Source organism: Onthophagus taurus, chromosome 6, assembly GCF_036711975.1.
Source record: "Onthophagus taurus isolate NC chromosome 6, IU_Otau_3.0, whole genome shotgun sequence".
In the NCBI taxonomy this organism is placed as follows: domain Eukaryota; kingdom Metazoa; phylum Arthropoda; class Insecta; order Coleoptera; family Scarabaeidae; genus Onthophagus; species Onthophagus taurus.
The window spans coordinates 3,821,510-3,846,508 of record NC_091971.1 but is presented as its reverse complement, the minus strand read 5'-3'; the positions used below and the strand labels follow the sequence as shown (position 1 = coordinate 3,846,508).

The 24,999-nt window shown below is 37.9% G+C and overlaps 1 protein-coding gene across 12 annotated transcripts in view; it reads right to left on the bottom strand.

The window, feature by feature from the left end:
* The window catches only part of LOC111414968 (neural cadherin), a 286,762-nt gene that overhangs the window by 164,757 nt on the left and 97,006 nt on the right, over nucleotides 1-24,999 (bottom strand). The gene's annotated exons all lie outside the window — the stretch shown is intronic.

Sequence of the window (24,999 nt, the reverse complement as noted above, 5' to 3'; positions counted from 1 at the left end):
CATTTATCATAATTTTCTTATAAAGTAGAATGTTCATGGTATTAATTAATTATCGTACCCGACGTCATCATTGCAAGTATGCAACCAATATCACAGTGCAATACGCATCATACACAAATCGCGTATTAAAATACCAATACTGTTATATTGGTTGCATACTTGTAATAATGACGTCGGGTACGATAATTAATTAACACACTGTAGTTAAGATGTGTATTTGTAAAAAGGTTTAGGGAAGACATACCCTCAATCAAATTTTGATAGTTGGAAAAATTTTAATTAATTTTGTTCAACGTTATTTTGAATCAATAAAAATGAAAGGATTAGATCCTTTTATACACGTATTGAATAAATCGGAGGCAGATTTCAATGATTTTGACTCCGAAAATCACATTTGAAATTGCCTGTAAAGATAAAGATTGGACAATCATGAATACAAAGTGATTTTAAGAAATGTTCAGTATTTATTAAGAAAATTGAAAAAATTAGATTTCTTTGTTACTTTTATAAATTGTCAAGAGATGGCGCATAAATCGAAAGTTGCTAAGTTTGGAACGATTTTCAAGATTTTATAAATTTGAAGTGGGGGAGGCGAAAATTGAGTCACAAAACCGAGAAATAGTTGAGTTAGTCGAATTTGAACTGCTAAGGAGAGTGTATCTCCTTGTTTTTTTCTTCCTGTTATATCGAATCCTAAGAATTAAAAGAAAAGTTCCTGATCCGAATAGTCTCATTTAGAAAAACATTCTGATAGTAAAAGAGGGATAAGAAGCTGTTTAGAACCGGGTATAATTTGCACAATAAAATTGTATCGATATATTTCCGTTATATTAATAAATCATAGGATCGATCAAAGTTGACGTCTTGATAACATAACCCCGTTAAAAGTGTTAAAGCTAAGATTTAAACCGAATTACAGATATCTTTTTTATCGGTTGAAGAAAAAGATTTCTTTTTAAAGTTAATCTAAGTGTCAATTATGATTGAATTTTCATTTTTGCAACTGTCACATACCATTTGGTTTAGATACTGTTATTTCTCTAATAATAGGAACAGAAGGAAGTGAACAGTGATTGAAACGAAGAAATTAAATGGAGACTAGAAAGAGAAAAATCGTACAGAGTAGTTAGGAGTGAGGATAAAATCTTGGAGAGATTAAACACAGAAGAAGAAGAAAATAGAGAGATTAATATTAGAAGATAGAAACTATACAAATAGAATTGGAAAGGGATTGTAAAGTGAGACTACATAGAGGAGAGGAATTTTGGAATCTTCTAACTCATTAAAATAAAGCTGAGGTGATTTTTTTTAATTCTTTATTTTTCTGACATTATCCAAATGAACAGATTTTTTTGTATGTTTTGATTTGTAAAACTTTTTATATCAAACCTCTTATATAAACTTATATATATTTTCAATCTCTTTAAAATCAGGTTGATGTGATTTTATAAAACTTTCACTTTTCTGACACAAATTTTCTTTTAAAGGAAGCTTTTATATCAAACCCCATTATTTCTATACCGATATACTGAGGTATTAGTTTATTAGAGGACACAAATTAGATCTTTTTGCTTTTTTCCCCGAAACATTTTCACAATTTTTTTAACAACGCGTATTCACTGTTGTACATAACAACAGGTTTTAATCAATATTACTCGGGGTAATAGAACAAACATTGCTATCAAATTAATCCCTGTACTGCCGACCACACGTTTGAATGAAATCAACGCCACTAATCAATAGTGCCTTACCACTTTACCACGACGTAATCAAGTCCATCATGTACGTTTCGTCAATCAATGGTTTTCACGTAATTGTTAATTAAGTCTATCACCGCGGTTGTTTCCTTTAGAAATTGTCAAGAGTCGCGGTGGTGTTAACAAAGAGTAAATTTTAAAAAAACGTACGTAGAATATAAAAGCCGACGGGCCCAACGTGTTTCCGGCGCTGCCCTTTGGCCTTGTCTCTAAAGGGATTTACGGGGGACGTTAAGAGAAAGGTATCAAGGGAGGTAAGAGGTTTAACTTATTTAGCTGGGGCGCGGAAGAGAGGTTTCGGGAAAAGTTAGATATATACGATGCCGGGGCCTTTTCTATTTCATTATTTCTTTATTCTATTTATGCCTTTGCGGGTTGTTTATCTTCAGCGTTTCTGCGGCAACCGTGGTTCTCTTTTCCGTATGTCTAAAGCACTCCCCTTTCTTACTGAATTACAGAAATTATGAAATACTGAGCAAAAACACGATTTAGATTTAACCAAAAGCTTTTTGTGTTAATAATTAAAATTTAGTTGCAAAACAGACAAAAAAATTTGTCGTTATCCTTAGGATTCGAAATGGGAGGAACAAAACAAAAGAAATAATAAAAGCAATTAATACCGTTCTAGAAATCTGAAGGGACGTTCGTTTTAATTAAAAAATTATGCTGTCGAGCAGCCGAGCGTCTCGTGGAGCGCCGTCGAGGATACTCTGTCGGTCCTGCTGGGTCCGGTATGGATCGATAGGCGAAGTGCCAAGGAGTCGGCAGGAGTACAAGGCATCATTCTGTGATAATGAAAACGGACTTTGCCGATTGTTGGCGCGGCAACACAACACAGCAGGATGACCACCTCGTACTCAACGAACCACGCAACCGGAAGTCCGGGGAAACAGCCCGTCCGGCTACATATCGCAACCTAAGAGATATTCTGAATTTCAATACAAATAACTAAATTTAATTTACAACGCATAGTTTTATTTGTATCAATTAAGTAAGTAAAATTGAATTAAATACGATTTTAAATCGAGATTATTATGATAAATAAGATGAAATTTGGCAAATGAACCCCGTTTTGGAAATTCAATTCGTGTGAGGATTTTAATCACTCGCCATTTGGCAACGGACCCCCTCAAAACGTTCGTTTAAATGAGAAATGGCTGACATTTCCTTCAACACATCCACCTTGAATAATGGACGGGCGACTGCAGTGCGGAGAAGTGTAGGATTTCCTTCTTCCACACCCCTTTTATAAATCGACCTCTTCTCAAAGGAACGGTCGATGTGCCGGATCCCGTCATAATAGTTATTTTTCAAAACAAAAATAAATTGAGAGTACTTTCAAAGGTTTTCTTTACTCGGCTCTACCTTGTTATTATAGATCCTTAATTAGTTATTTATTAGAGGAGAGGCATCAAGATTAAATAAATTGAAATTTGACGAAGTAAATGAAAACTTTTAAAAACGTGCAAAGTCTTGAAACTGAAAAACTACATATTTTCTGCTATATTGATCTGCGTTTTAATGTTAATAAATTTGTTACAGATCAATTTGTTTATTCATATAGCGTTTGATTTATTGATTAAACGCCTATTGTTGATATTGTACGTAAACTGTTTAAAAGTTTACGTTTCCGGGAATTATCTGTTCCGGACACTTTCAAAACGCCTGAGGGTGGCACAATAACGTAATCAACGCGGATGTCCTGCCCAATTTAACGTTGGACCGGTTCGGTCGTTACGCAAAACGGTTTTCAGAATTGTTACCGGTTGGTGAACGGATAGATATTTTAATCGTTCGTTCGAACCATTCAAAATTTCGACAGGGTGTAGTAATTTCGCCCAACGGGAATTACCTCGAAAAAGCCCCACGGAACGCTTGTTTATGTTATACAATTTTACAACTTGGAATGGAGGATTAACATCGCCGGTAAATTAGTCCCAAGATATAAAATCAATTTTCGGTTTAGAATGTAAACCAGTAAAGAGAACGGTAATGGGCTTAAAGTTTAGCCATCAGGAGCTGACCTGTGATAGTGTAACCTACAGTGCAGGTTTCACAATACAAAAGGATACGCGGTACAAAGTTGGCATGAAACGTGTGATGCGATGGTCGTTGTGACGTAACCGCGATCGCAACGATAAGGTCCTGAACTTCGGCCGTGACCGCGGCAAGGATGTTTCCAGGACAACATGACACGTCCGGAACAGTCTGGGATCGTATCGGAACACGGATGGTCGAAATGGAGAGAATTTGAAATTCCCACGAAACGTGTTCACGACGGTAACTAATTCTCATTAAGGGGAATTGAAATTTAATTGAAACAAACGTAACCGATGGTATTTTCTCAAATGAATCATTCTGGAGTGACGTCCAAGATTTTCGAGTTTGAGGATGCGTCACTGTGGAAGCGGAGATAAAAACACCAAGAACGGCAAAGCCGCACTATAAATTACGTTTTATGGATCCTCTTTCAAAATCCATTATTAAGGGACGTTAATTTTAGCGGCCTTCGTTCGTTCGTTGCCGGTAAAAAGTTGATGTACTGACCCAAAACGAAATCCGCGTCTCAAACAGCCCCTTCCGATCGATTTAAAGCATCACGGCAACCGAAGCGATAAATCGGTTATTCAATAACGCGAAGGGTAGAACACGGATGCGCCTTCGTCCAGGACCTTTTTCGCCAATTACCGCCCTATTTCGCAGCTATTTACGCGAAGCGGGCCCCGGTGCGCCCTCCGACCATCCGGACCAGAGTAAATTTATTTTCACCCCCTGAACGGTGGGTCACCGGGGGGAGTCGGCAGGATTCCCTCGTACCGAGATTTATGGACAATTAAGTCTCATTGTTGGACCGGGCCATCGTTCATGTCTGGTGGCGCCGTAAAACGAGTAGGACGCGTCACGTCCTGTCGTGGAACATCGGGAGCATGGCTTTTGTCTTTGTTTTACCAGACAGCGATCTGTTTTAGAGGAATAAACCATCATATAAAATTAAATCAACTACAACGTCAGCTATGTTCTCCAAAGTGTTTTAAAAGATAACATATTCAAAATGGTCAAAGATAAATTCAAGTTCAATTTGCGAAGGGCGACCCTAAAACTTTGAGTATTAGTGGAACCCATTCTAATAAAACTTTAAGATTACTGTGGAACCCACAATAGGATTATGCCATTAGTGTACAACTATCTTTATTGTGTCAAAATAGTATTAGTAGGTTGGAAACATCATTATGCTATTTGGGGAAAGCAACCCAAGTTAATAACATTAATGAAGATCTTTTCCAGAAAATACAAACATCTTAGTAAATGAGAAAAGCTAATTGGAATGAATCAAAATGATCAAAAACAGCTTTAGCATACTTAAAAACGTAGAAATAATTTAAAAAATGTATTTTGGAGCTTTTTGGCAGTGTTTTCGAGACACTAAGAATTAGATGCAGCTTGTATGGTATTTGGGAAAGACAACACAAGTTATAACATTAACGGGGATGTTTTCCAGAAAATTCAAAGAGTTTAGAATTTGCTCGATTTTAAGCTTTGATCAGCTTAAAATCTGATCAAAATGGTTATAATCGATTTAAAGCGTTTTTAGGACTCTTAAGAAGGAATATAGAATAAAAAAAGTGAAATAAAATGGCATCAAAACCACAACCTTAAAGCGTATGTATTAATTAAACAATTAATTTCGAAATCAAACCCTTTTTTTCAATCAACTCGATGAATGTAATAATCTAACTCAAAACATATTAACATAAACCATTTAATTACTAAAGCTTATAGACAATTATTTGTATTACGTACGAATAATACACGATGCAGAAATGTTAAGTTACATTGTACGAATTAATTACAGTTACAAGAGGCATACAAAGGTAATGTCCCGAAACTTAGCCAGTTGAAGATATCTCTTAAGACGTGTGTTACTACCTCGGGAAACTGTATTTACCAACCCTAAGTACTAACATGTAAGCTTTTAAAGAAAAATGTTGTGGACGAGACATAAATTAAACAGTTTTCAGGTTTAATATAAACAGTGTCGCTCTAATTTCCGTAAAAAAAAAATAAGCTGAAAACAAGTAAACAAAAGCGACGAACAGGTTTTCATTAAGTAGACGGTCCAATAATTATACAAAACGTGCACCGGAGATCAAAGGAAATGAGAAAACCTTACTCTGAGTAAAAATTTTGCACTATGAACTCTCGGAGTAGAAACTACCGGAATTACGTTAATAAATATTTAACGGAAGAGGGTTTTCCTTCGTAAGTTAGTTATTTAAGCAGAATACTCGTTTTATACCGGGTATTTTACAATTCATTGTTAAATGCTAAAAGGATCGTAATGGATACTGTTTTTAATAAGTTATCAATAAGATTAGTTATTGTAACGTATCAAATAATCCTATTAATGCTTACACGAGTTGTAATGCTTCTGGGAAAACTGAACGCAGTGCGCTAAAGAGCTGAATGTCGAACGTTCAACGCGTAACGCATTCGAATTAATTGTGATTTACGTTATCACATCAGAGGAATATACATTACACAACATTTGCGTTTCAAACAAATATCGTTTCATAAGGGATTATCGAATTGACATCGAAAAGTTGAAAGCTAAAAACATAAATTCGCAATTAAACGGTATAGAAAAACAACCACTCGACCCATATAAATACAACGTTTCGTGTTTCTCTTCCATTTTCCGTCCATCCGTTGCCTCTTTTGATAGGAATCTAGGGAATCGGTAGCTTTTCCTTAACGAGTATTAGCCCCAAAGGCAACTCGGGTAAAATTTATGCGAACCGAGGATTATTCAACTTTTTATATTGCGTTTTGTTCCTTTTTTTTATTTCGTTTTAACGGAAACGGGAAATTGGTATCGCGTTATACTTGTTTTAGTTCCGATCGGGTAAGAAATGTCATCAGTTAAAATTGCAGACTATAACCGAACGCGACTCTTCGCGAAAGTTACTTCACTTGGATAAATTAGTTTTTGAAGATCGATGTATCTTCGCAAAATTCAAGTTGGTTTTTATTGACACTCCCTTCCCAGTATTAAATTGACTTTGTTATTGTTATTAAAATAGAGTTAATTAATGTTATGAAATGTAATATTTTGGGATAAACATATTTTATACGTTACGTCTAAGGAAATATTATTCTATATATTTGATACAAAATTGAGTTGTATGTTAAAAATATCCATATACAAGGTTGTAACAAGGTCGATTCGAAAAGATTTGGTACTAAAAATTTAAAACGTGCCAATATCGTGAAAAACTGTTCGTTGCAGAAGGGGCAAGTTATGAAGCTCTATAGAATAAAAATGGGGACGGCGATTTTTACTACTTCCAGTAAAGCTATTTCTCTAGTGAGACACGCAGAAATATAAATTCGGTGCAAATCGTAAAAGTGCGACGTAAAAGTTATTACATCTCCCGACCGCACCACCGCAAGTATGAAGATTAGGCTGGCATAATTCTGTTTGCCAGCGTGATATACGCGCTGCTTCATCCCTAAGCTAACAAAGAGGCCCGGGAGGTTTATATAAACGTGGCAATCTCTATATCCGTAGTTGGCATAGAATCGATTTCTTTTATTTCAAACGATTTTTTATATCCACGAAATGAAAAGGCAGCACATGCATTAAAAGTTAATGCATATATTTTTAAGTCTGTAGTAGCACCAGCAGGAGACTTTATCTCGTTGATAAATTGCAGCAGTTTTTGCCGCTTGGGTTGGGAATAATATATTTTCGAGCCGAAGTTTATAAAAGTGGGCGGCGCTGCTCGGCGGGACAATCAGAAATAAATTATCTGTCTTGTTGCAGTAATTGAGAGTCTGTTTCCTGCGCTCTCGACTCCGGGATTAGAAGCAGTTTTCTGTCGAGCCGTGCGCACTCTTTCCTCGTGCGCTGCTCATTGCCTTTTTTTTCGTTTCAAGTTCTGCCGAACAATGGGATCGAGAGAAGGGTTTGTGCTCTGGGGCTCTAGAAACATTAAACAATAAAGTTCGGGTGGCTGCGGTGGTCTACTTTTATCGTAGCAGGAAATCGGAACTGGATGTAAGACGAGGTACGACCTCAGGAAGGGCTTTGTGAAGCTGTAATGGAAAATAAATAGAGACGAGTAAACCGGGTACGAAGGATTATAATTTACGTCTGTACGATCGCAAATCTACTGCGGGAACGGAAGAGAAGCCAAAAGGGACTTATATATGATTTTGGTGGAAGCATAAATACTTCAGAACCCACACATTCTATTCATACTTAATTATAAAGGATAATATTAAAGGATTTCCTACCCTTGAGGAAATAATCAATATCGATATTGTGTATCATGTAGATTGAGGTTTCATCTTGGGTTTCCCCAAACTTCGATATCCGTTAAAGGCTAAAGTTACGATCTCTCGAGACATCTTTGTTTTGGCGAGGTGGCGGCGCCGAGCGAACGAAGAGACAAGAAAACTGATAAAGTAGTTCTAATTTCCGGAGTAATTGAAACATAAAACCATCCGGGATGGCGTTAAATCTTCCGTCGAGTCCGAGACTTTCAAAGCGTCCCCTAATTCGCGGTTTGCTTACCTTGGTTCGCGTCTTCGCAGGTGGGGTAGGTATTTCAATTTCTAGGGGAATTAAATTGAAGTTTAATGTAAGGGAAATCTGATCCTTTCTCCCAGATCTCTTAGGATTACCCTCGCCCCCACGGTAGCGCTATCCATGATAATCTCGGCAGTTCATTTAGGACACCCTTTTCGATGTCTTTGTCGGGTATAATAGGGAGTAGACATCACGGAACCTAAAACGAACTTAAATTTTCCTTACAACGTCGTCCTTCCATATTGCCAAAACTTTCCAAATAATATCCTTCTTGTTAGTGCGACGCCACAAACCATCACGTAATCTTCCGAAAAAGAGATTTTGCCTCAAGGGCAAAACGCCCCGTTTCAACCAACTTTCCGGTATTAAAGGCAAAGTTCACGAATCCTTAATAACTACAATTGACACAAGAACGGTCACGTTGCTACTCGAATTTCGTAAATTTCGAAACTTTCCATCGTTTTCGAGTATCTCGTCGTTCTGAAGTGTTCGTCCCATCGTAAATGCAGCGCAAATGGGATATTATCCATTAGCGATTGTGTTGATTCAATGCTGTACAACAATGGCTCTAACATTGGTCCTGTTACTGCAATTAAAGTCGCTTTTGATCAAAGCTCCGTTAGATACTTTATCACGAACTGGTCACAAACTCGGTGTCGTAGCTTGCAGGAAAAATCGATCGGGGGCATTGTTTTAATATTTATGGTTGATTTCAGTTCCAATATCTATGTGTACTAGTGAATAATGTAAAGCTGTGTTTGTATTCATTTCATGGAAAATATAATTTATGAGAAAGTTGTGTTGATAATTATTATTTTGTGTTTCAAATTTTCCGTTTAATAAATAGTTGGATGGTATTTAGTACAAGAACATAAATTAGAATTTAATAACCCGAACACAATCTGCATACCAAACAGGGCAGGAGAACAGCTAAGTTGCTCGCTTTCCCCCTCCCATCTTTGTTGACATTATTTTCCGCTTGGTCCTCATAAATATTACTCGAATGGTTGTGGTGGTGAGAATCAGATTTGCCCGAAATACTGGGACCAGAACTTGGCCAACATTGCGAATACATTTGGGAATAGGAGGAGGACGACTCGATGGCCCGTGCACGACACGATATATTTAAGACGAGCTTTCCACCACCAGGACCCCTCCGATTTATGGATATTCATGAACATTTGCATTTTAATAATGACGCGACGACTCCCCCCGTGGCCCTCCAAGCCTCTATTTCCCGTCGTATTCGTCCTTACAACTCGCCGGATGCATATTAAACAGAAATTGAACTCCGACGTGAAGAATTCCACAAGTTTTTTCGACTAAAGTTTTGCCTATAATCTAATACAGCTTGTCTAACTAAAACTCGTATGAATCCGCGCTTAACTTGTTTAGAAATTTTAGAACTTTCAGAGCAAATACTACAACAACCATTAAAACTTTCCATCCTCTGACGTCTCCTAGCACAACCCAAATTGGACTTTCATAATTCGCTTATGATTATAATACCCTTGAAATAATCAGGTGTGAGTAAAATTATTTCCAAGAAATGTTAACGTAATAAAAGTTATTCTTATTTTTTTTATTATCATGCATACGTATTCTTACTGAAATGGTTTAGTTTGAAAATCGTACCCCAACCACTTTTACGACCATCCCTACAGAATAAATCAGCCCAAAGGGTTGAACTCCAGAGAGATAAGCCGACAAATTCGTCGTCGTTAGCCCTCGACCATCGATTTGCCGAGATCTTTTTCTGACAATTCCAAAAAAACACGAGTAGATACGAATGGTATAAAAGGATTTTAGGCTATCGGCACGCAACTTCGTGACTGCAATATATACACATACGTAGAAAAAAAGGGGGGAACCTCGGCTTCTTTTCTTGGTCGGTAGCAATATCACAAATTCCACTAGCTTTCCGAGAAAGATTCCTATTGAATTCAGGGTCGCAGCCGCAAGACGAGAATTTCCTATTCTCAAGTTTTTTTTTCGTTCATCTTATCCCGCCCCGGGACTTCCGATTGTCAAGACGGCTCAGTGGGGGTGGCTTTGTCTCATTATTTGCCTCTTTATCCCTTATCCTTTTTGCTTGTGAATACATTTTTTTCTGTTCTTCTAAAGAGGGGTGAAAATACAACGAAAGAGAAACTGGGGAAAGTATAAAAAGAAAATCTATGATATTAAAAGTTAACCGCGGGTGGTTTAAAGTCGTTACCCACCCCCTTTACTAAGTGGACGTCTTATCCCTTATAATTTTACGACGTCGCCTCCGAGGGTTGACGTATTAATAAAGGGGCGGTTAAGCCGTCCGCCATAAAGATGTATCCCTAAATTAATGCAACCACCCGTCGTTAAGGGGAGGTGGAGAACGAACGATGAGGGTAATTCATTAATTCAATATAGGTCACCACCCGGTAATCTCAGTTTGAAAACTAGTAGTTATTTGGGAACTTGGGGGATCAAGTTTTAGTCAATGTTATATGACCACCCTATATCATTTTAATTTCCAATTTGTGTTTTCGAAAAAATTTCAAGACGAAAATTAGTTTTAAATAAACTCCCAAGTTAAAGTTTGCGTTTTAATAGCACGTTTAAGTTCTGTGTAGGGGTTCGTTGCACAATGGTCGGTTGTGTTTTTACTTTTTACAACCGTTTTGGCAGCACCATAAAAGCTTTTCTGCGTGCCATTTAGTGCCGACCTAAAGTGGAACGTTTACGTTAATGTCTTTCTTTGCCGTCTTGCTCTTACTCTTCTGTTAAAATGATGTTCTTAACATTAGCGAATTTATTTAGCATCAGCTAATTTTTTTTTCATTTTTCTATAATCTATAAAATACATTAATAAAAAATTTATAATGTAATTTAATCATATTTTAAGAATTTTTATTTAAAAGTCTGTTCAGTTGGGAGACTTCCAATATTGTATAACTTAAGCTCAAACGTTCCTAAACGTAAATCCTAAAAAGACTGAGATTGTTCTCTTCACTAAACAGAGGAAACTGAGACACTTAACATTACCACATTTTTGCAACACTCCATAACCTTTGCTTCAGAGATGAAATATCTTGGTGTTATCTTGGACAAAAAACTACTCACTCAGTATCGAAGAGCAATTAGGAACACTTGGGGATTAAAGCTGAGGGTTACAATGTGGATCTACACGTCTGTGACCCAACCTATGGTAGCTCACGGAGCCATAATTTGGCGCTCAGCACTGAAACATGCTTATAAGGCTAAATTGCTGCATGAATTACAACGAGTGGCATGTTTGTTAATCACGGACGCCATGAGATTGACTGTGCTAGAGACTATGCTGAATGTGCTGCTCCTAGATATTTTTATCAGTGAGTTGGCCATGATGACCTTGCTTCGATCAGTGGATAATAAGGAGGTTGTCAAAATGAGAAAGGTCCGGAGCGAACTATGGACTGAGGTTGTTCGTAAACAACCCCTCCTTGAATCTTGCACAGACTACATCACACCTACCTTCCTTAAGCAAGCCACGCTTTGGAATTGAAACGATACCCAAGAGCAACTTAAGCACTGGCAAAATGCTGATCATCTACACTGATGGATGAAAGAAGGCTAGAGGCTCCGGAGCGGGATTTTTCTCGCACGATCTCCAGCTGCACCTTTCCACTTCGCTAGGATCGTAATGCACGACTGCTCAGGCCGAAATAACTGTTATAAATATAGCAGCCAATGTGATCATGGACTCCAAAAAAGTTGGCAGAAACGTTCTAATCTGCACTGATAGCAGACAAGCTATGCTGGCGGTTAGTAGGCATCATCGTTAGTGAAGTCCTGTCAGCAATCACTTGAGGAGGCGTATACCGCCAAATCTGACGCTATATTATAGCGAGTTGCCAAGATATGCTGCAATGATGGTAAAGATTTGGCGGGATATCGCCAGTGTATTCTGTGCCTTTGGCAACTTTCTGGTTATTCTGTAGGCACAAATCTTTTTGAGGTTATAAAAGAACGTTTGAGGTTAGATTTTACCCAATTATAAGTTTCCATAGCGTCCACTTCATTCCATAGTCATTCTTAAAAGTCATCTATTAAATTTTATGTTTGTTGAGAGTAGTTAAGTTTTATGATGTTAAAAATAATTGCTTTAGGTTTTCCAACGTCATCTTCGAGCATATTACGAATGCACATAATCTTTTGTAGTGTATTACGTTCCTGTTGACACACAAAACCTCTATGAATAAATTAGAATCCTTAACTAGAAAAACGAAGTCTAAAAATACAAACACTCAGCCTTCTTCGGTTGGTGGAAGGAAAAATTAATAAAACGACGAGTTGTGCCGTCAAATTTCATCGACCTTATTTCCTGAGGCGACAGCACCAATTAGGCGATAATTTTAATACGATCGTTGCGTAATCGAGGACCTAAAAGCACAGGATGAAAAGAGAAAACGAGTGCTTTTTCGTAAATCGAACCGACACGGATTCGACCGCCCGTAAAAACTTGGCTTTGGTCCTAATCATAATTTTATCGCGTTTTGGCGGTCGTTTTTACATGGTCCGATGGTCTAACCCGGGTGATATTAGCAACTTATGGCTTCGAAGACAGAATAAATTTATAAATTTACCGGGTGGAAATACTTGAGAAAATACGACGACGTAAAATGAAATGGAGCTTTTAATGTTGTTCTTGTTACAAAAATAATTAGGTGAGTTATGCGTACGTCGCATTTGAAACCTTTGATGTGTTTTATAAACATTTTGGCGCTTCGGGGATATTCGAGTAAATAAACAAAGAGTTAAAACCCGAGAATAGCTAGCTCGCACTACAAATTCCGACACCGCGTTTCCCAAAGTAGGTAAAACTGCTGCAAAAAGCAATTTGCACCTACGCGCGGCGACACAGTGGTAAAGTATGCCGCTATCATAAAGGTAATATTGCTATAGATATTTTCCGGTTACATTCTCTCGAAGTATGGCTTTAATATCGCTGGAACAATATTCTCAGTGAGACGAGGAGTGGGTAAAACAGCAACACACAGAAAACCGCTGCTTGGAACGGGATTGGCCCATTTTTCACGGACGTGAACCCTGATGAAGCTCACTAATCTGCATAATTGGGTGCAGTTACATTTTAGTAGGTTATGCGAACTTTTCTGTGTCCAATTTACATGTTTCAAAAACTAGGAATTTGCGCACAATAGGAAAGGAAGTTTAATTGAAAAAAAATAGGTTTACACCCAAATTACTTTTCAGTGGAATTCGTTAGAATTAAATTAATTTGAAAAGGCGAAAAAAAAATGGCAAGCGGAATTGTATCCGTTACAGAGGGAATGCACTCCACTAAGAACAGTTGTGTAACGGTGTTGTAAAGCACACCCGACGTTGTGTTTGAGCTTCGAGGACACAAAGGGACGCAGCTTTCACCACAAAAGAAACGCGCCCCCGGTTTTCCTTTAACTAAATCTTTAATTAAAATCTAGATAGGAAAGTCCTCCCACTACACTTAAAGTAAAAAGGTTAGAGAATAACATTGGTACAATTCTTTCGCAGACTCTTTCTAAAGTGATGAACGACCCTATCCAGTTCTTTAAAACGATTAGTTTTTTCCACGTTACATCTGAATTACATTAGAAAATTATTTAAATGAAGCAACGAAAACACGCTAAAAAATTAGATTGAAGTAACAGGAAACTTGATGATGAGAAATAGTTACTTTAACTACATTTACTTGTACTTACGCGAATCTTAAGTGATTCTTGAGTGAAAAGCTCTTGAGTCGTTTTGACTAATATAACCAGATTTCTTGTCAGAATTCTATCGCGGAAACTGCAGATGTACAACCGCTAATTACCGGCAACAGTTTCGTAGCGGAAAACATCAATAACGTATTTATCTGGTAATTGCGTACCTGGAACTTTCGCAATTAATTCTATCGCAGTAGACGTCGCGGAGGAACCGCTTTCGAAATGTTAAGGGTGCGCACAACTTCCTCATGGTTTATTTGCTAGAACTACGCTTGAGGGATTAAGATTTCGAGACGTATGCAAACTACGCTCTTTAGTCTTTAGACCGCAAACCGTGTCGTTTATATATGATTGATCACTGAAACCGGCTTTGTTTCAAAACAGTAATTTACATAAAGGCGTAATCGAAATCCTATATTATGTTATATTGCAGTGAATCAATAATCAAATTACAATATTCCAAAGAGATGGAATCGTTTATTTAGTATCCATAAAAAATGTAATCTTCATTTAAAGAAGGAGACGGTTTTGTAAGGATCGAAAATGTTTTAGAGGTTGCTGAAGATTATAAATTTTGAAGATGACAAGTTTTGCTTCGATTAACTGGGCCAGTTCTAATTGGCAGATTAATGGAAGAGTTGAGTTCTAAAGGGTGGTTCTGATTGATGAGAATGTGTTGGGTAGGATTTAGGTTGTTTCTGGTTTTTAATGAATGGGTTGGGTTTAGGTAACAGGAGTGCTTTCGAATTAGCTGACGATTGGTTAGGTTGAGTTTAATTGAGATGCTTATGGGTTTGGATTTTAACATTTGTGTGAGTAGATTCAGGAGTGATTAAGGTTGACAATGAAAAGCCTAGAAAAACCTTGTTGGCTAGATAGATAAATTGATGAGCAACCCCAGTGATGTATTTTAGCACTGCTATTCCAGAGTTACTAAAGCAGGTTAAATTAATGTAACCATCCAACGCAAAAATTAACCCATTTTTTATTTATTGTAGTTGGTAACTCATGAGCATGTGATTAAGCAGTATAATAAATATTGCGTGGAAGTGAAGCCTTGATGTCGTTGCTTCAGCTACAACCACGATCAATGGAATAACAACGAATCATATAAAAGGGCAGTATAGAAAGTTCCTAAATGTTTTCTATGCAATAGGTCAGATAAGTTAACCGGCAATTATCATAATGACACATCAAATATGACAGAATAATGTACATCTTTTAGTATATCATAATACCGAAATCTTAACACAAAAGTTATAGAGCGGGTTGGGTTGGATTGGGCACAAGTTGCTCCAAACCCACTATAAACCTATAACATCTTATTTTTACAACTAATTGAGCTGAGTTAACTTTTATAATTTAAATATGGTGATATATTAAATAGATAATATTAATATTTTGTTTTAACAAGGTCTGTTATATTGAGATTTTGCTTAGAGAATTTGAAATTGATGTATTGAAAATGTTTTGATCTATATTTGTAAATTCTCATTAATATTATGATAATTTCATCGACTGATTAATCTCGAAAATTGGGAACTGGTGGTTGTGTTTGTATCAAAACGCGTCAAGTTCAAAGCAGCTTTGAACATCGCGACTGATACCAAAGCTTTGTACATCGATATGCATACACGCATCATTGATAATCAAACTGTTTTACCAATAGATATCTGAATGTTGTGTACAAACGTACATAATAAAATTTGAATTTCAATTATTTTTAATTTTGAAAAAGAAACAAAAGTATAATTCGAATCGAAAAATGCAAATTTAATTTCAATTTCAATTTGAAAATATTTCTCATAAACGTATTGTTCTCAATAACTCTTCGTACGAGATCAACTCTGACGTTTATTATATTGACGTCCATACCTTGATATACGCGTGCACGAATTGCATGGTAGAGCTTCCTCTTTGTCTTCTTATTAAATTTCCAGGGCTCCGTCGAAGTTATTAGGGCGCTATCTCACGCGCCGCGTTCTATCCAGGGAATGCAGTATCCGATATCCTCTTCTGTATGGCAGCGCGCGGGGGTTAGCTCCATTTGTATTCGGACCGGGTTCTTACATTTACCGTCGGCGCCCCCGAGCATTTTTACCTTGCCAAGCACGTTAAGGGATACTCCCGAAATTAGGTTTCTCTTTGTGCCTTCTAAACCGAGCACAAGATTGAAACTTCGTGATTTTTACGTATTTCATTATTTGAAAGCGTATATTTCTTTACCGGTGCTTAAATTCGGTATTCATCGCCAGGGGATATTCGTCAAAGTCTTCTTCTTGCAAAAGGTGGGGAAGAAGAGTACTGGGGCCTTTGGGAACTAATTAGAAAGTTGGCCGACGACGTCGCTGTTATTGAATAATTCAACGGATCCAACAAATCATCCAGCGTTGTCCTGCTCCGTAACGGGTCGTTATTTAAACTGTAGAGGGAAAATGTATTACCGGGATGTGAAGGAAGGCCTGAGTCGGAAGTTAAGCGACATTTAAATTACCCTAAAATCTTATTTTCTTTAAAAAAATCATAAAATTTTTTAATTAAATCATTTATTTAGTTTGTAAATAAAGGACGAGATGGGAAATAAAGACGTGCCAGTTACAATAGTCATAATTCAGTGGGCATTCGAGTCCAAATCCCCGTTGAATCGGAAATCGAATTTCGGTCGGGAATTGACGGGACAAAGTTATAGTTACCGCACGACTTAGCGGTAGCTGCTCTCTCACGAGTTTTCCCGGAAACCGGGATACTTTGTTGCCCTTGAATCTAATTTTTCCGGCACTCGACCACTTTTACAAAGCGAAATATCGAGACCGAAAAAGCTCAACGAAATAAGAAGAAAATTAAAAAAGGAGTACTAAATAAAATTTAAACCATGACACTAATTCAACTAGAAATGGTTTAATTTAACTAAAAATGGTTTAATCTAAATTGAGTATCAAGAAGTTCATTAATTTTTGTAGCACTTTAAAACCGCGCGAATTATTTCTGGTAGTATTTCCAGACATTTAACAACCTATAAATTTTCCTCCAGAGGGTTACTATTCATTTAAACCATCCATTTAGGGACTCCTTAAATATTGTTGGCATTTTGTCATAGTGGGGTGGCAAAATCGTAAAGATTACCTTGTCGTATAAAGATAAAAAATTCTTTCTCGTAAATAATAATAATAAGGTCCCAATTAGAAAATTATTTCTAATTTTTATGTAACACAAATTTTATTTATTTGTATTTGATACAGTAAAACCTCGATATAACGGAAGCTGCTTTATTCTAAGTTCATAGATAAACTCAGGGTATTCCCCGAGTTGTCTATACTATGTATAAATTGTTGTATATTTTTATGCAATGAAAAGTAGAGCTAATACTAGATCTAGAACTAGAAATATTCGGGTTTAGCCGTACGTCTCTTAAGACTGCTAAACCCGAATGTTCCTAGTTCTAGGTCTAGTGTTAGTTCTAGTTTTACACTAGCACTGTCACTAGAACTAACACAAGACCTAGAACTAGAATCATTCGGATTTAGCCGTCTTGAGAGACGTGCGGCTAAATCCGAATGTTTCTAGTTCTTGGTCTAGTGTGAGTTCTAGTTTTACACCAGCACTATCACTAGAACTAACACAAGTCCTAGAACTAGAATCATTCGGGTTTAGCCGTACGTCTCTTAAGACGGCTAAACCCGAATGTTTCTAGTTCTAGTGTTAGTTTTAATGCTAGTGTTAATTCTAGTTTTAATTGTTATTCAGCGTTAAATTGTTATGTATTTTTTTTCAGACGCACGGCTAAACGCGAAACTTTCTAGTTCTAGGTCTAGTGTTAGTTCTAGTTTTACACTAGCACTGTCACTAGAACTAACACAAGACCTAGAACTAGAATCATTCGGATTTAGCCGTCTTGAGAGACGTGCGGCTAAATCCGAATGTTTCTAGTTCTAGTGTTAGTTCTAGTTTTACACTAGCACTGTCACTAGAACTAACACAAGACCTAGAACTAGAATCATTCGGATTTAGCCGTCTTGAGAGACGTGCGGCTAAATCCGAATGTTTCTAGTTCTAGCTCTAGTGTGAGTTCTAGTTTTAAACTAGCGCTATCACTAGAACTAACACAAGACCTAGAACTAGAATCATTCTGGTTTAGCCGTACGTCTCTTAAGACGGCTAAACCCGAATGTTTCTAGTTCTAGTGTTAGTTTTAATGCTAGTGTTAATTCTAGTTTTAATTGTTATTCAGCGTTAAATTGTTATGTATTTTTCTTCAGACGCACGGCTAAACGCGAAACTTTCTAGTTCTAGGTCTAGTGTTAGTTCTAGTTTTACACTAGCACTGTCACTAGAACTAACACAAGACCTAGAACTAGAATCATTCGGATTTAGCCGTCTTGAGAGACGTGCGGCTAAATCCGAATGTTTCTAGTTCTAGCTCTAGTGTGAGTTCTAGTTTTAAACTAGCACTATCACTAGAACTAACACAAGACCTAGAACTAGAATCATTCTGGTTTAGCCGTACGTCTCTTAAGACGGCTAAACCCGAATGTTTCTAGTTCTAGTGTTAGTTTTAATGCTAGTGTTAATTCTAGTTTTAATTGTTATTCAGCGTTAAATTGTTATGTATTTTTCTTCAGACGCACGGCTAAACGCGAAACTTTCTAGTTCTAGGTCTAGTGTTAGTTCTAGTTTTACACTAGCACTGTCACTAGAACTAACACAAGACCTAGAACTAGAATCATTCGGATTTAGCCGTCTTGAGAGACGTGCGGCTAAATCCGAATGTTTCTAGTTCTAGTGTTAGTTCTAGTTTTACACTAGCACTGTCACTAGAACTAACACAAGACCTAGAACTAGAATCATTCGGATTTAGCCGTCTTGAGAGACGTGCGGCTAAATCCGAATGTTTCTAGTTCTAGCTCTAGTGTGAGTTCTAGTTTTAAACTAGCGCTATCACTAGAACTAACACAAGACCTAGAACTAGAATCATTCTGGTTTAGCCGTACGTCTCTTAAGACGGCTAAACCCGAATGTTTCTAGTTCTAGTGTTAGTTTTAATGCTAGTGTTAATTCTAGTTTTAATTGTTATTCAGCGTTAAATTGTTATGTATTTTTCTTCAGACGCACGGCTAAACGCGAAACTTTCTAGTTCTAGGTCTAGTGTTAGTTCTAGTTTTACACTAGCACTGTCACTAGAACTAACACAAGACCTAGAACTAGAATCATTCGGATTTAGCCGTCTTGAGAGACGTGCGGCTAAATCCGAATGTTTCTAGTTCTAGCTCTAGTGTGAGTTCTAGTTTTAAACTAGCACTATCACTAGAACTAACACAAGACCTAGAACTAGAATCATTCTGGTTTAGCCGTACGTCTCTTAAGACGGCTAAACCCGAATGTTTCTAGTTCTAGTGTTAGTTTTAATGCTAGTGTTAATTCTAGTTTTAATTGTTATTCAGCGTTAAATTGTTATGTATTTTTCTTCAGACGCACGGCTAAACGCGAAACTTTCTAGTTCTAGGTCTAGTGTTAGTTCTAGTTTTACACTAGCACTGTCACTAGAACTAACACAAGACCTAGAACTAGAATCATTCGGATTTAGCCGTCTTGAGAGACGTGCGGCTAAATCCGAATGTTTCTAGTTCTAGCTCTAGTGTGAGTTCTAGTTTTAAACTAGCACTATCACTAGAACTAACACAAGACCTAGAACTAGAATCATTCTGGTTTAGCCGTACGTCTCTTAAGACGGCTAAACCCGAATGTTTCTAGTTCTAGTGTTAGTTTTAATGCTAGTGTTAATTCTAGTTTTAATTGTTATTCAGCGTTAAATTGTTATGTATTTTTCTTCAGACGCACGGCTAAACGCGAAACTTTCTAGTTCTAGGTCTAGTGTTAGTTCTAGTTTTACACTAGCACTGTCACTAGAACTAACACAAGACCTAGAACTAGAATCATTCGGATTTAGCCGTCTTGAGAGACGTGCGGCTAAATCCGAATGTTTCTAGTTCTAGCTCTAGTGTGAGTTCTAGTTTTAAACTAGCACTATCACTAGAACTAACACAAGACCTAGAACTAGAATCATTCTGGTTTAGCCGTACGTCTCTTAAGACGGCTAAACCCGAATGTTTCTAGTTCTAGTGTTAGTTTTAATGCTAGTGTTAATTCTAGTTTTAATTGTTATTCAGCGTTAAATTGTTATGTATTTTTCTTCAGACGCACGGCTAAACGCGAAACTTTCTAGTTCTAGGTCTAGTGTTAGTTCTAGTTTTACACTAGCACTGTCACTAGAACTAACACAAGACCTAGAACTAGAATCATTCGGATTTAGCCGTCTTGAGAGACGTGCGGCTAAACCCGAATGTTTCTAGTTCTAGGTCTAGTGTTAGTTCTAGTTTTACACTAGCACTGTCACTAGAACTAACACAGGACCTAGAACTAGAATCATTCGGATTTAGCCGTCTTGAGAGACGTGCGGCTAAACCCGAATGTTTCTAGTTCTAGGTCTAGTGTTAGTTCTAGTTTTACACTAGCACTGTCACTAGAACTAACACAGGACCTAGAACTAGAATCATTCGGATTTAGCCGTCTTGAGAGACGTGCGGCTAAATCCGAATGTTTCTAGTTCTCGGTCTAGTGTGAGTTCTAGTTTTACACCATCACTATCACTAGAACTAACACAAGACCTAGAACTAGAATCATTCAGGTTTAGCCGTACGTCTCTTAAGACGGCTAAACCCGAATGTTTCTAGTTCTAGTGTTAGTTTTAATGCTAGTGTTAATTCTAGTTTTAATTGTTATTCAGCGTTAAATTGTTATGTATTTTTCTTTAGACGCACGGCTAAACGCGAAACTTTCTAGTTCTAGGTTAGTTCTAGTTTTAATTATTGAATAAATTAAGCATATGCAAATTCAAAGTATGAAATAGTAGTTGCCTACTCGTGCATGACGTCACGAGATTCCGTTATATCGAGATTTTACTGTACTACCTAATAGCATTAAAATTGTGTATCTCCTCAATTACTAAAATAAATCTTCTTCCCGTTACACCAGCCTTACCTATCTATCGAGCTTTAAATGTTTTGGGTCGAGGTTGCGCAAGGTATTAACCGGAACGAGAACGACGTAGTCGCCGCCGTTGCAACTACATCCAGAGGGGGAGCTTAACTAGTGCCACGCAGAGCGAGCTTTCTGGATTCTACCAGAAGGGCCATTTCTTAAAACGTTCCCGGGTCGTCCCGATGGGGCACTCGAGCCTTGGGAACGAAGCCCGGCAACGAACGGACGTTCGTCGGCTCAAAGCTCCCATTCTAAACCAGTACGGGATCAGCTCGTCTCTCCTCTACAACCCTGTAATGTCGTTCTGAAGGCCTAAAGGAGACATACCATAGTTTATACACAACCCGATATTATCACCTCATACTTCGAGACTTCACAAAAAACTTTTCAGATAATCGATAAAATTGTTTCGTAAGTGACATTAAAGTTTTATCGGTCTCGTACGGTATTTGCCGTGGCAGTTATGGGTGGTGTAATTGTTATCGTTATTGATATGACGACACGAATGCTGTCATTTGCGGTCGATGTCGAACACGTATTGATTGTAGCGCTTTTGCTGATTGAAATTACAATCGCTACGTTGAAATTGTGTATGCGTTTATGTATGTATGTATGTATGTATGGAGCTTGCGGATAGGGTAATTGAAATACGTCCGTCCAATTCAAAATATAACATTATTAAAAATTTATCATTCAATAAATAAGAAAATAAAATTATAAAAAAGCTATCTAACAAAAAAGAATGTTACAAAACATATAAATTTCCACTTGAAATCATCTTCGAAAGTTAAATAGACAGGTACTCTTCACGTGCGGAAACGAAAAACCGCGTAACTCCTTTTCCGCCGGTGACGAACACACTTTGTTCTGAAAACAGGATGGTTGGGAAAGAAGAAGGGACAAAAGCTTCATGAAATTCAAATCGGGCGAGCGACGGCATCGCTCACCTGCGACACAAAAGTGCTTGCACGAGCAACATCCCTTACGGTCCAATTGGGGTGGAGGTGCCGGGAACGATTTGCATTCGCGTTTTTTCTCACCCCGATTTTTTCCTTCCCTCTATCGTTTACCCGAAAAATTGATGGCGGAAAAATTGGAAGACAAATGGAGACTCGTTACAAACGAGGTGTTCAGAGGGTAAAAAACTCGGATTCGTGAATAAGTTAAAGGGGGATAAAGGACCCAAAGAAAGATATCACGAGTAAATAAGGTTTATACAAGTTTGGTAATATAACGATCTTGATGGAAGTTCCATACGTTATTTCGTTGAAATTGGAAAGTCAGCGTAACAAATATGACCGAGTTTCAATAAAGCGTTTCCGTTCTAATAAAATGGCAGCATGCGACGCCGACGACGTCCCAAAAACGGCGTCCCAGAGACGAATGGGCGCTCCACGCACGTACACTCTGCATTTATCTGGATTTTCGCAGTTCAAATTTGCGACTACGAGCAAGAATTTCTGGATACGGGGTTGCGCTCGTTTTCGGGACGGTCGCAGTTCGGTAAAGTTACGACACACCATCAGTTACTTTCAAGCTTTGGCTGCTATTGGGTTCTCAGAAATAACTTAAAATAGAATCGAAAAAAAGGGTACATGTACGTATATGTGAACGATTACAAGTCGAATGTTTAATTTCCCAAGAGATTTTTTTGTGGGATGTTTAGTTTGGAGGAAAGTTTTTCGTGAGGCTTAGCAGATAGTTACTGGTTTCGAGTTGGAATTTTTAAGCGGAAAAGTTCGGCGAAATCAATAAAACTTTCGCAAAGTTTACAAGCTATTTAGACCATCTGGTAAAGCAATATTATTTTCACACACTTTATATATATTAACCGAAAGATATTTGTACGAACAAAGTCACAAATCCCAAAGCGAGACTTTCGTAATTGCCGTTCGCTATGTAGCAGAAATAATTAGCGCTTTGCGGAAGCTACGCGAGCTTTTAGAGGCAATTTAACGCGTTGACACATCGCGTAGATTAAAATATTAAGTGCTCTTTGTTAGGAACTGAGCCAAATTAAGATTGCGCTCGCACAGCGCGTTAATTTCAAAACTTTTTCGGCGATGTAAATTGTTCTGAATTTTCGCTTCCGGTCTAATTAGCTTCGCGCCTTAAATCAATAATATCCATTACTACACTAGTTTACATTATTTAGTACCATTTATACAACCACATCCTAAATTAACATCCTGTTGTAGTAAATGAATTTTAAAACTCACCAAAATGAAGATAATTTACATACCTGAAACAAATAGAAAAAATTAGGTTAATAATCGTAATCTCAAACAATGTTTTATCAAAAGCTTTATCAAACAATGCTGTAGATCTTTAGACTAATTAAGCCGAGGTTCAGTAATTAAAATTATTTATCAACCTAAAACTGATCATCATGTTGTAGCGCCTCGGCCACAAGCAACCTCGACTTTATAAGCTGAAGCTCTACATCTTTTGACTTATTAATGCGGTCCTGTTGTCATAAAATTTATGACACGCTTTTAATCGCTTTTAAAGTTATTCTTTCTAATAATTAGTTTATTATTATTATTATTATTGCTGCCGGGCTGAGGAGGGCGGCCCCTCTCGTTACCGCGACCTATAAGATCTATTGTAACTTTAGCCCTCCAAAGGTTTAGGGCAAATGTAGGTCCTTAATGAACCTTAGTATTGTCCTGAGGTCTTGAACCTTTATGTCGGTAGGTAACAGGGTAGTTTTGCCGAAGACGTTGTGCCTTAGACGTCCTCTGGCGACACAATTGCACAGTATATGTTCAGCAGTTTCTGACTCGTCGTTGCATAGTCGACAAGTTTGATCCTCAGCTTGTCCAATGTGGAAGAGGTGGTATTTTAGGGGCACATGGCCAGTTAGGTAGCCTGAGAGCGTTCTTAGATCCCCTTTGCTGAGGCATAAAACCTCTTTGGTTTTGTTTTGCGACGGAGTTATCATACTCTTCGCTTGTCTGTGGCCTGGAAGTTCTTTCCAGCGTAAGGCTATCTTTGAAGCCTCCCAGTTGTTGATTATTTGTTTTAGGTGGCTTTTTTGTAGTCCACATCCAGGTTGGGGTCCAATGAAGGGCGTGTTTGCTGCCTCTTTGGCCAGCTTGTCGGCCTTCTTATTGCCCTCAATGTTGCTGTGACCTGGAACCCACCATAGGGTAACATCATTGCCCCTAGCGAGTTCTCTCAGGTTGTTGGTGCACTCTCTGATCAGTGCGGAGCCACACGTGTAGGCCTGAATTGCCTTTAAGGCGGCCCGACTGTCTGTGAAAATGTTTATGGATGCACCTTTTCGTCCCTTCTGTAGGTTCAAAGCGATGCAGAAGTTTATAGCAAGAACTTCTGCTTGGAAAATTGTTAAGTCCGAGCTGAGGGGCAATTTGATGTGGCTGTTTGGTCCACTGATGCCCATGCCTACTCCAGATCTTACTGTCTTTGAAGCATCGGTGTACCAGGCTAGGGCTCCTCTTTTTAGTTGAGGCCCTCCTTTCGCCCAATCATCCCTGCTACTAAATATGACCTTATACGGTTGGTTGAAATTGTATTCCGTCGGTATAAGGTCCGTTTTAATTTCAATCAGGTGATTTAGACATGGGTCTTTGAGGATCTCGAGGTGTCCTCTGAGATTACCCTGCATCAACTTGAGTGAAGAAACTGTTTTCAGTGATAAGGCACTTAAGGCTGCCTCCTTTTGTATATATATGTGGAGTGGTGTGAGACCGAGTAGGGCTTCCAAAGCAGCCGTCGGACAGGATCTCATTGCACCCGTTATGTTAAGACATGCTAACCGCTGGATTTGTGCCAGCTGTTGTTGAGCTGTCTTATGTTTTGTTTTTGGCCACCAAACCAATGAGGCGTAGGCGACCATGGGTCTGATTATTGCTACGTAGGCCCAATGAGC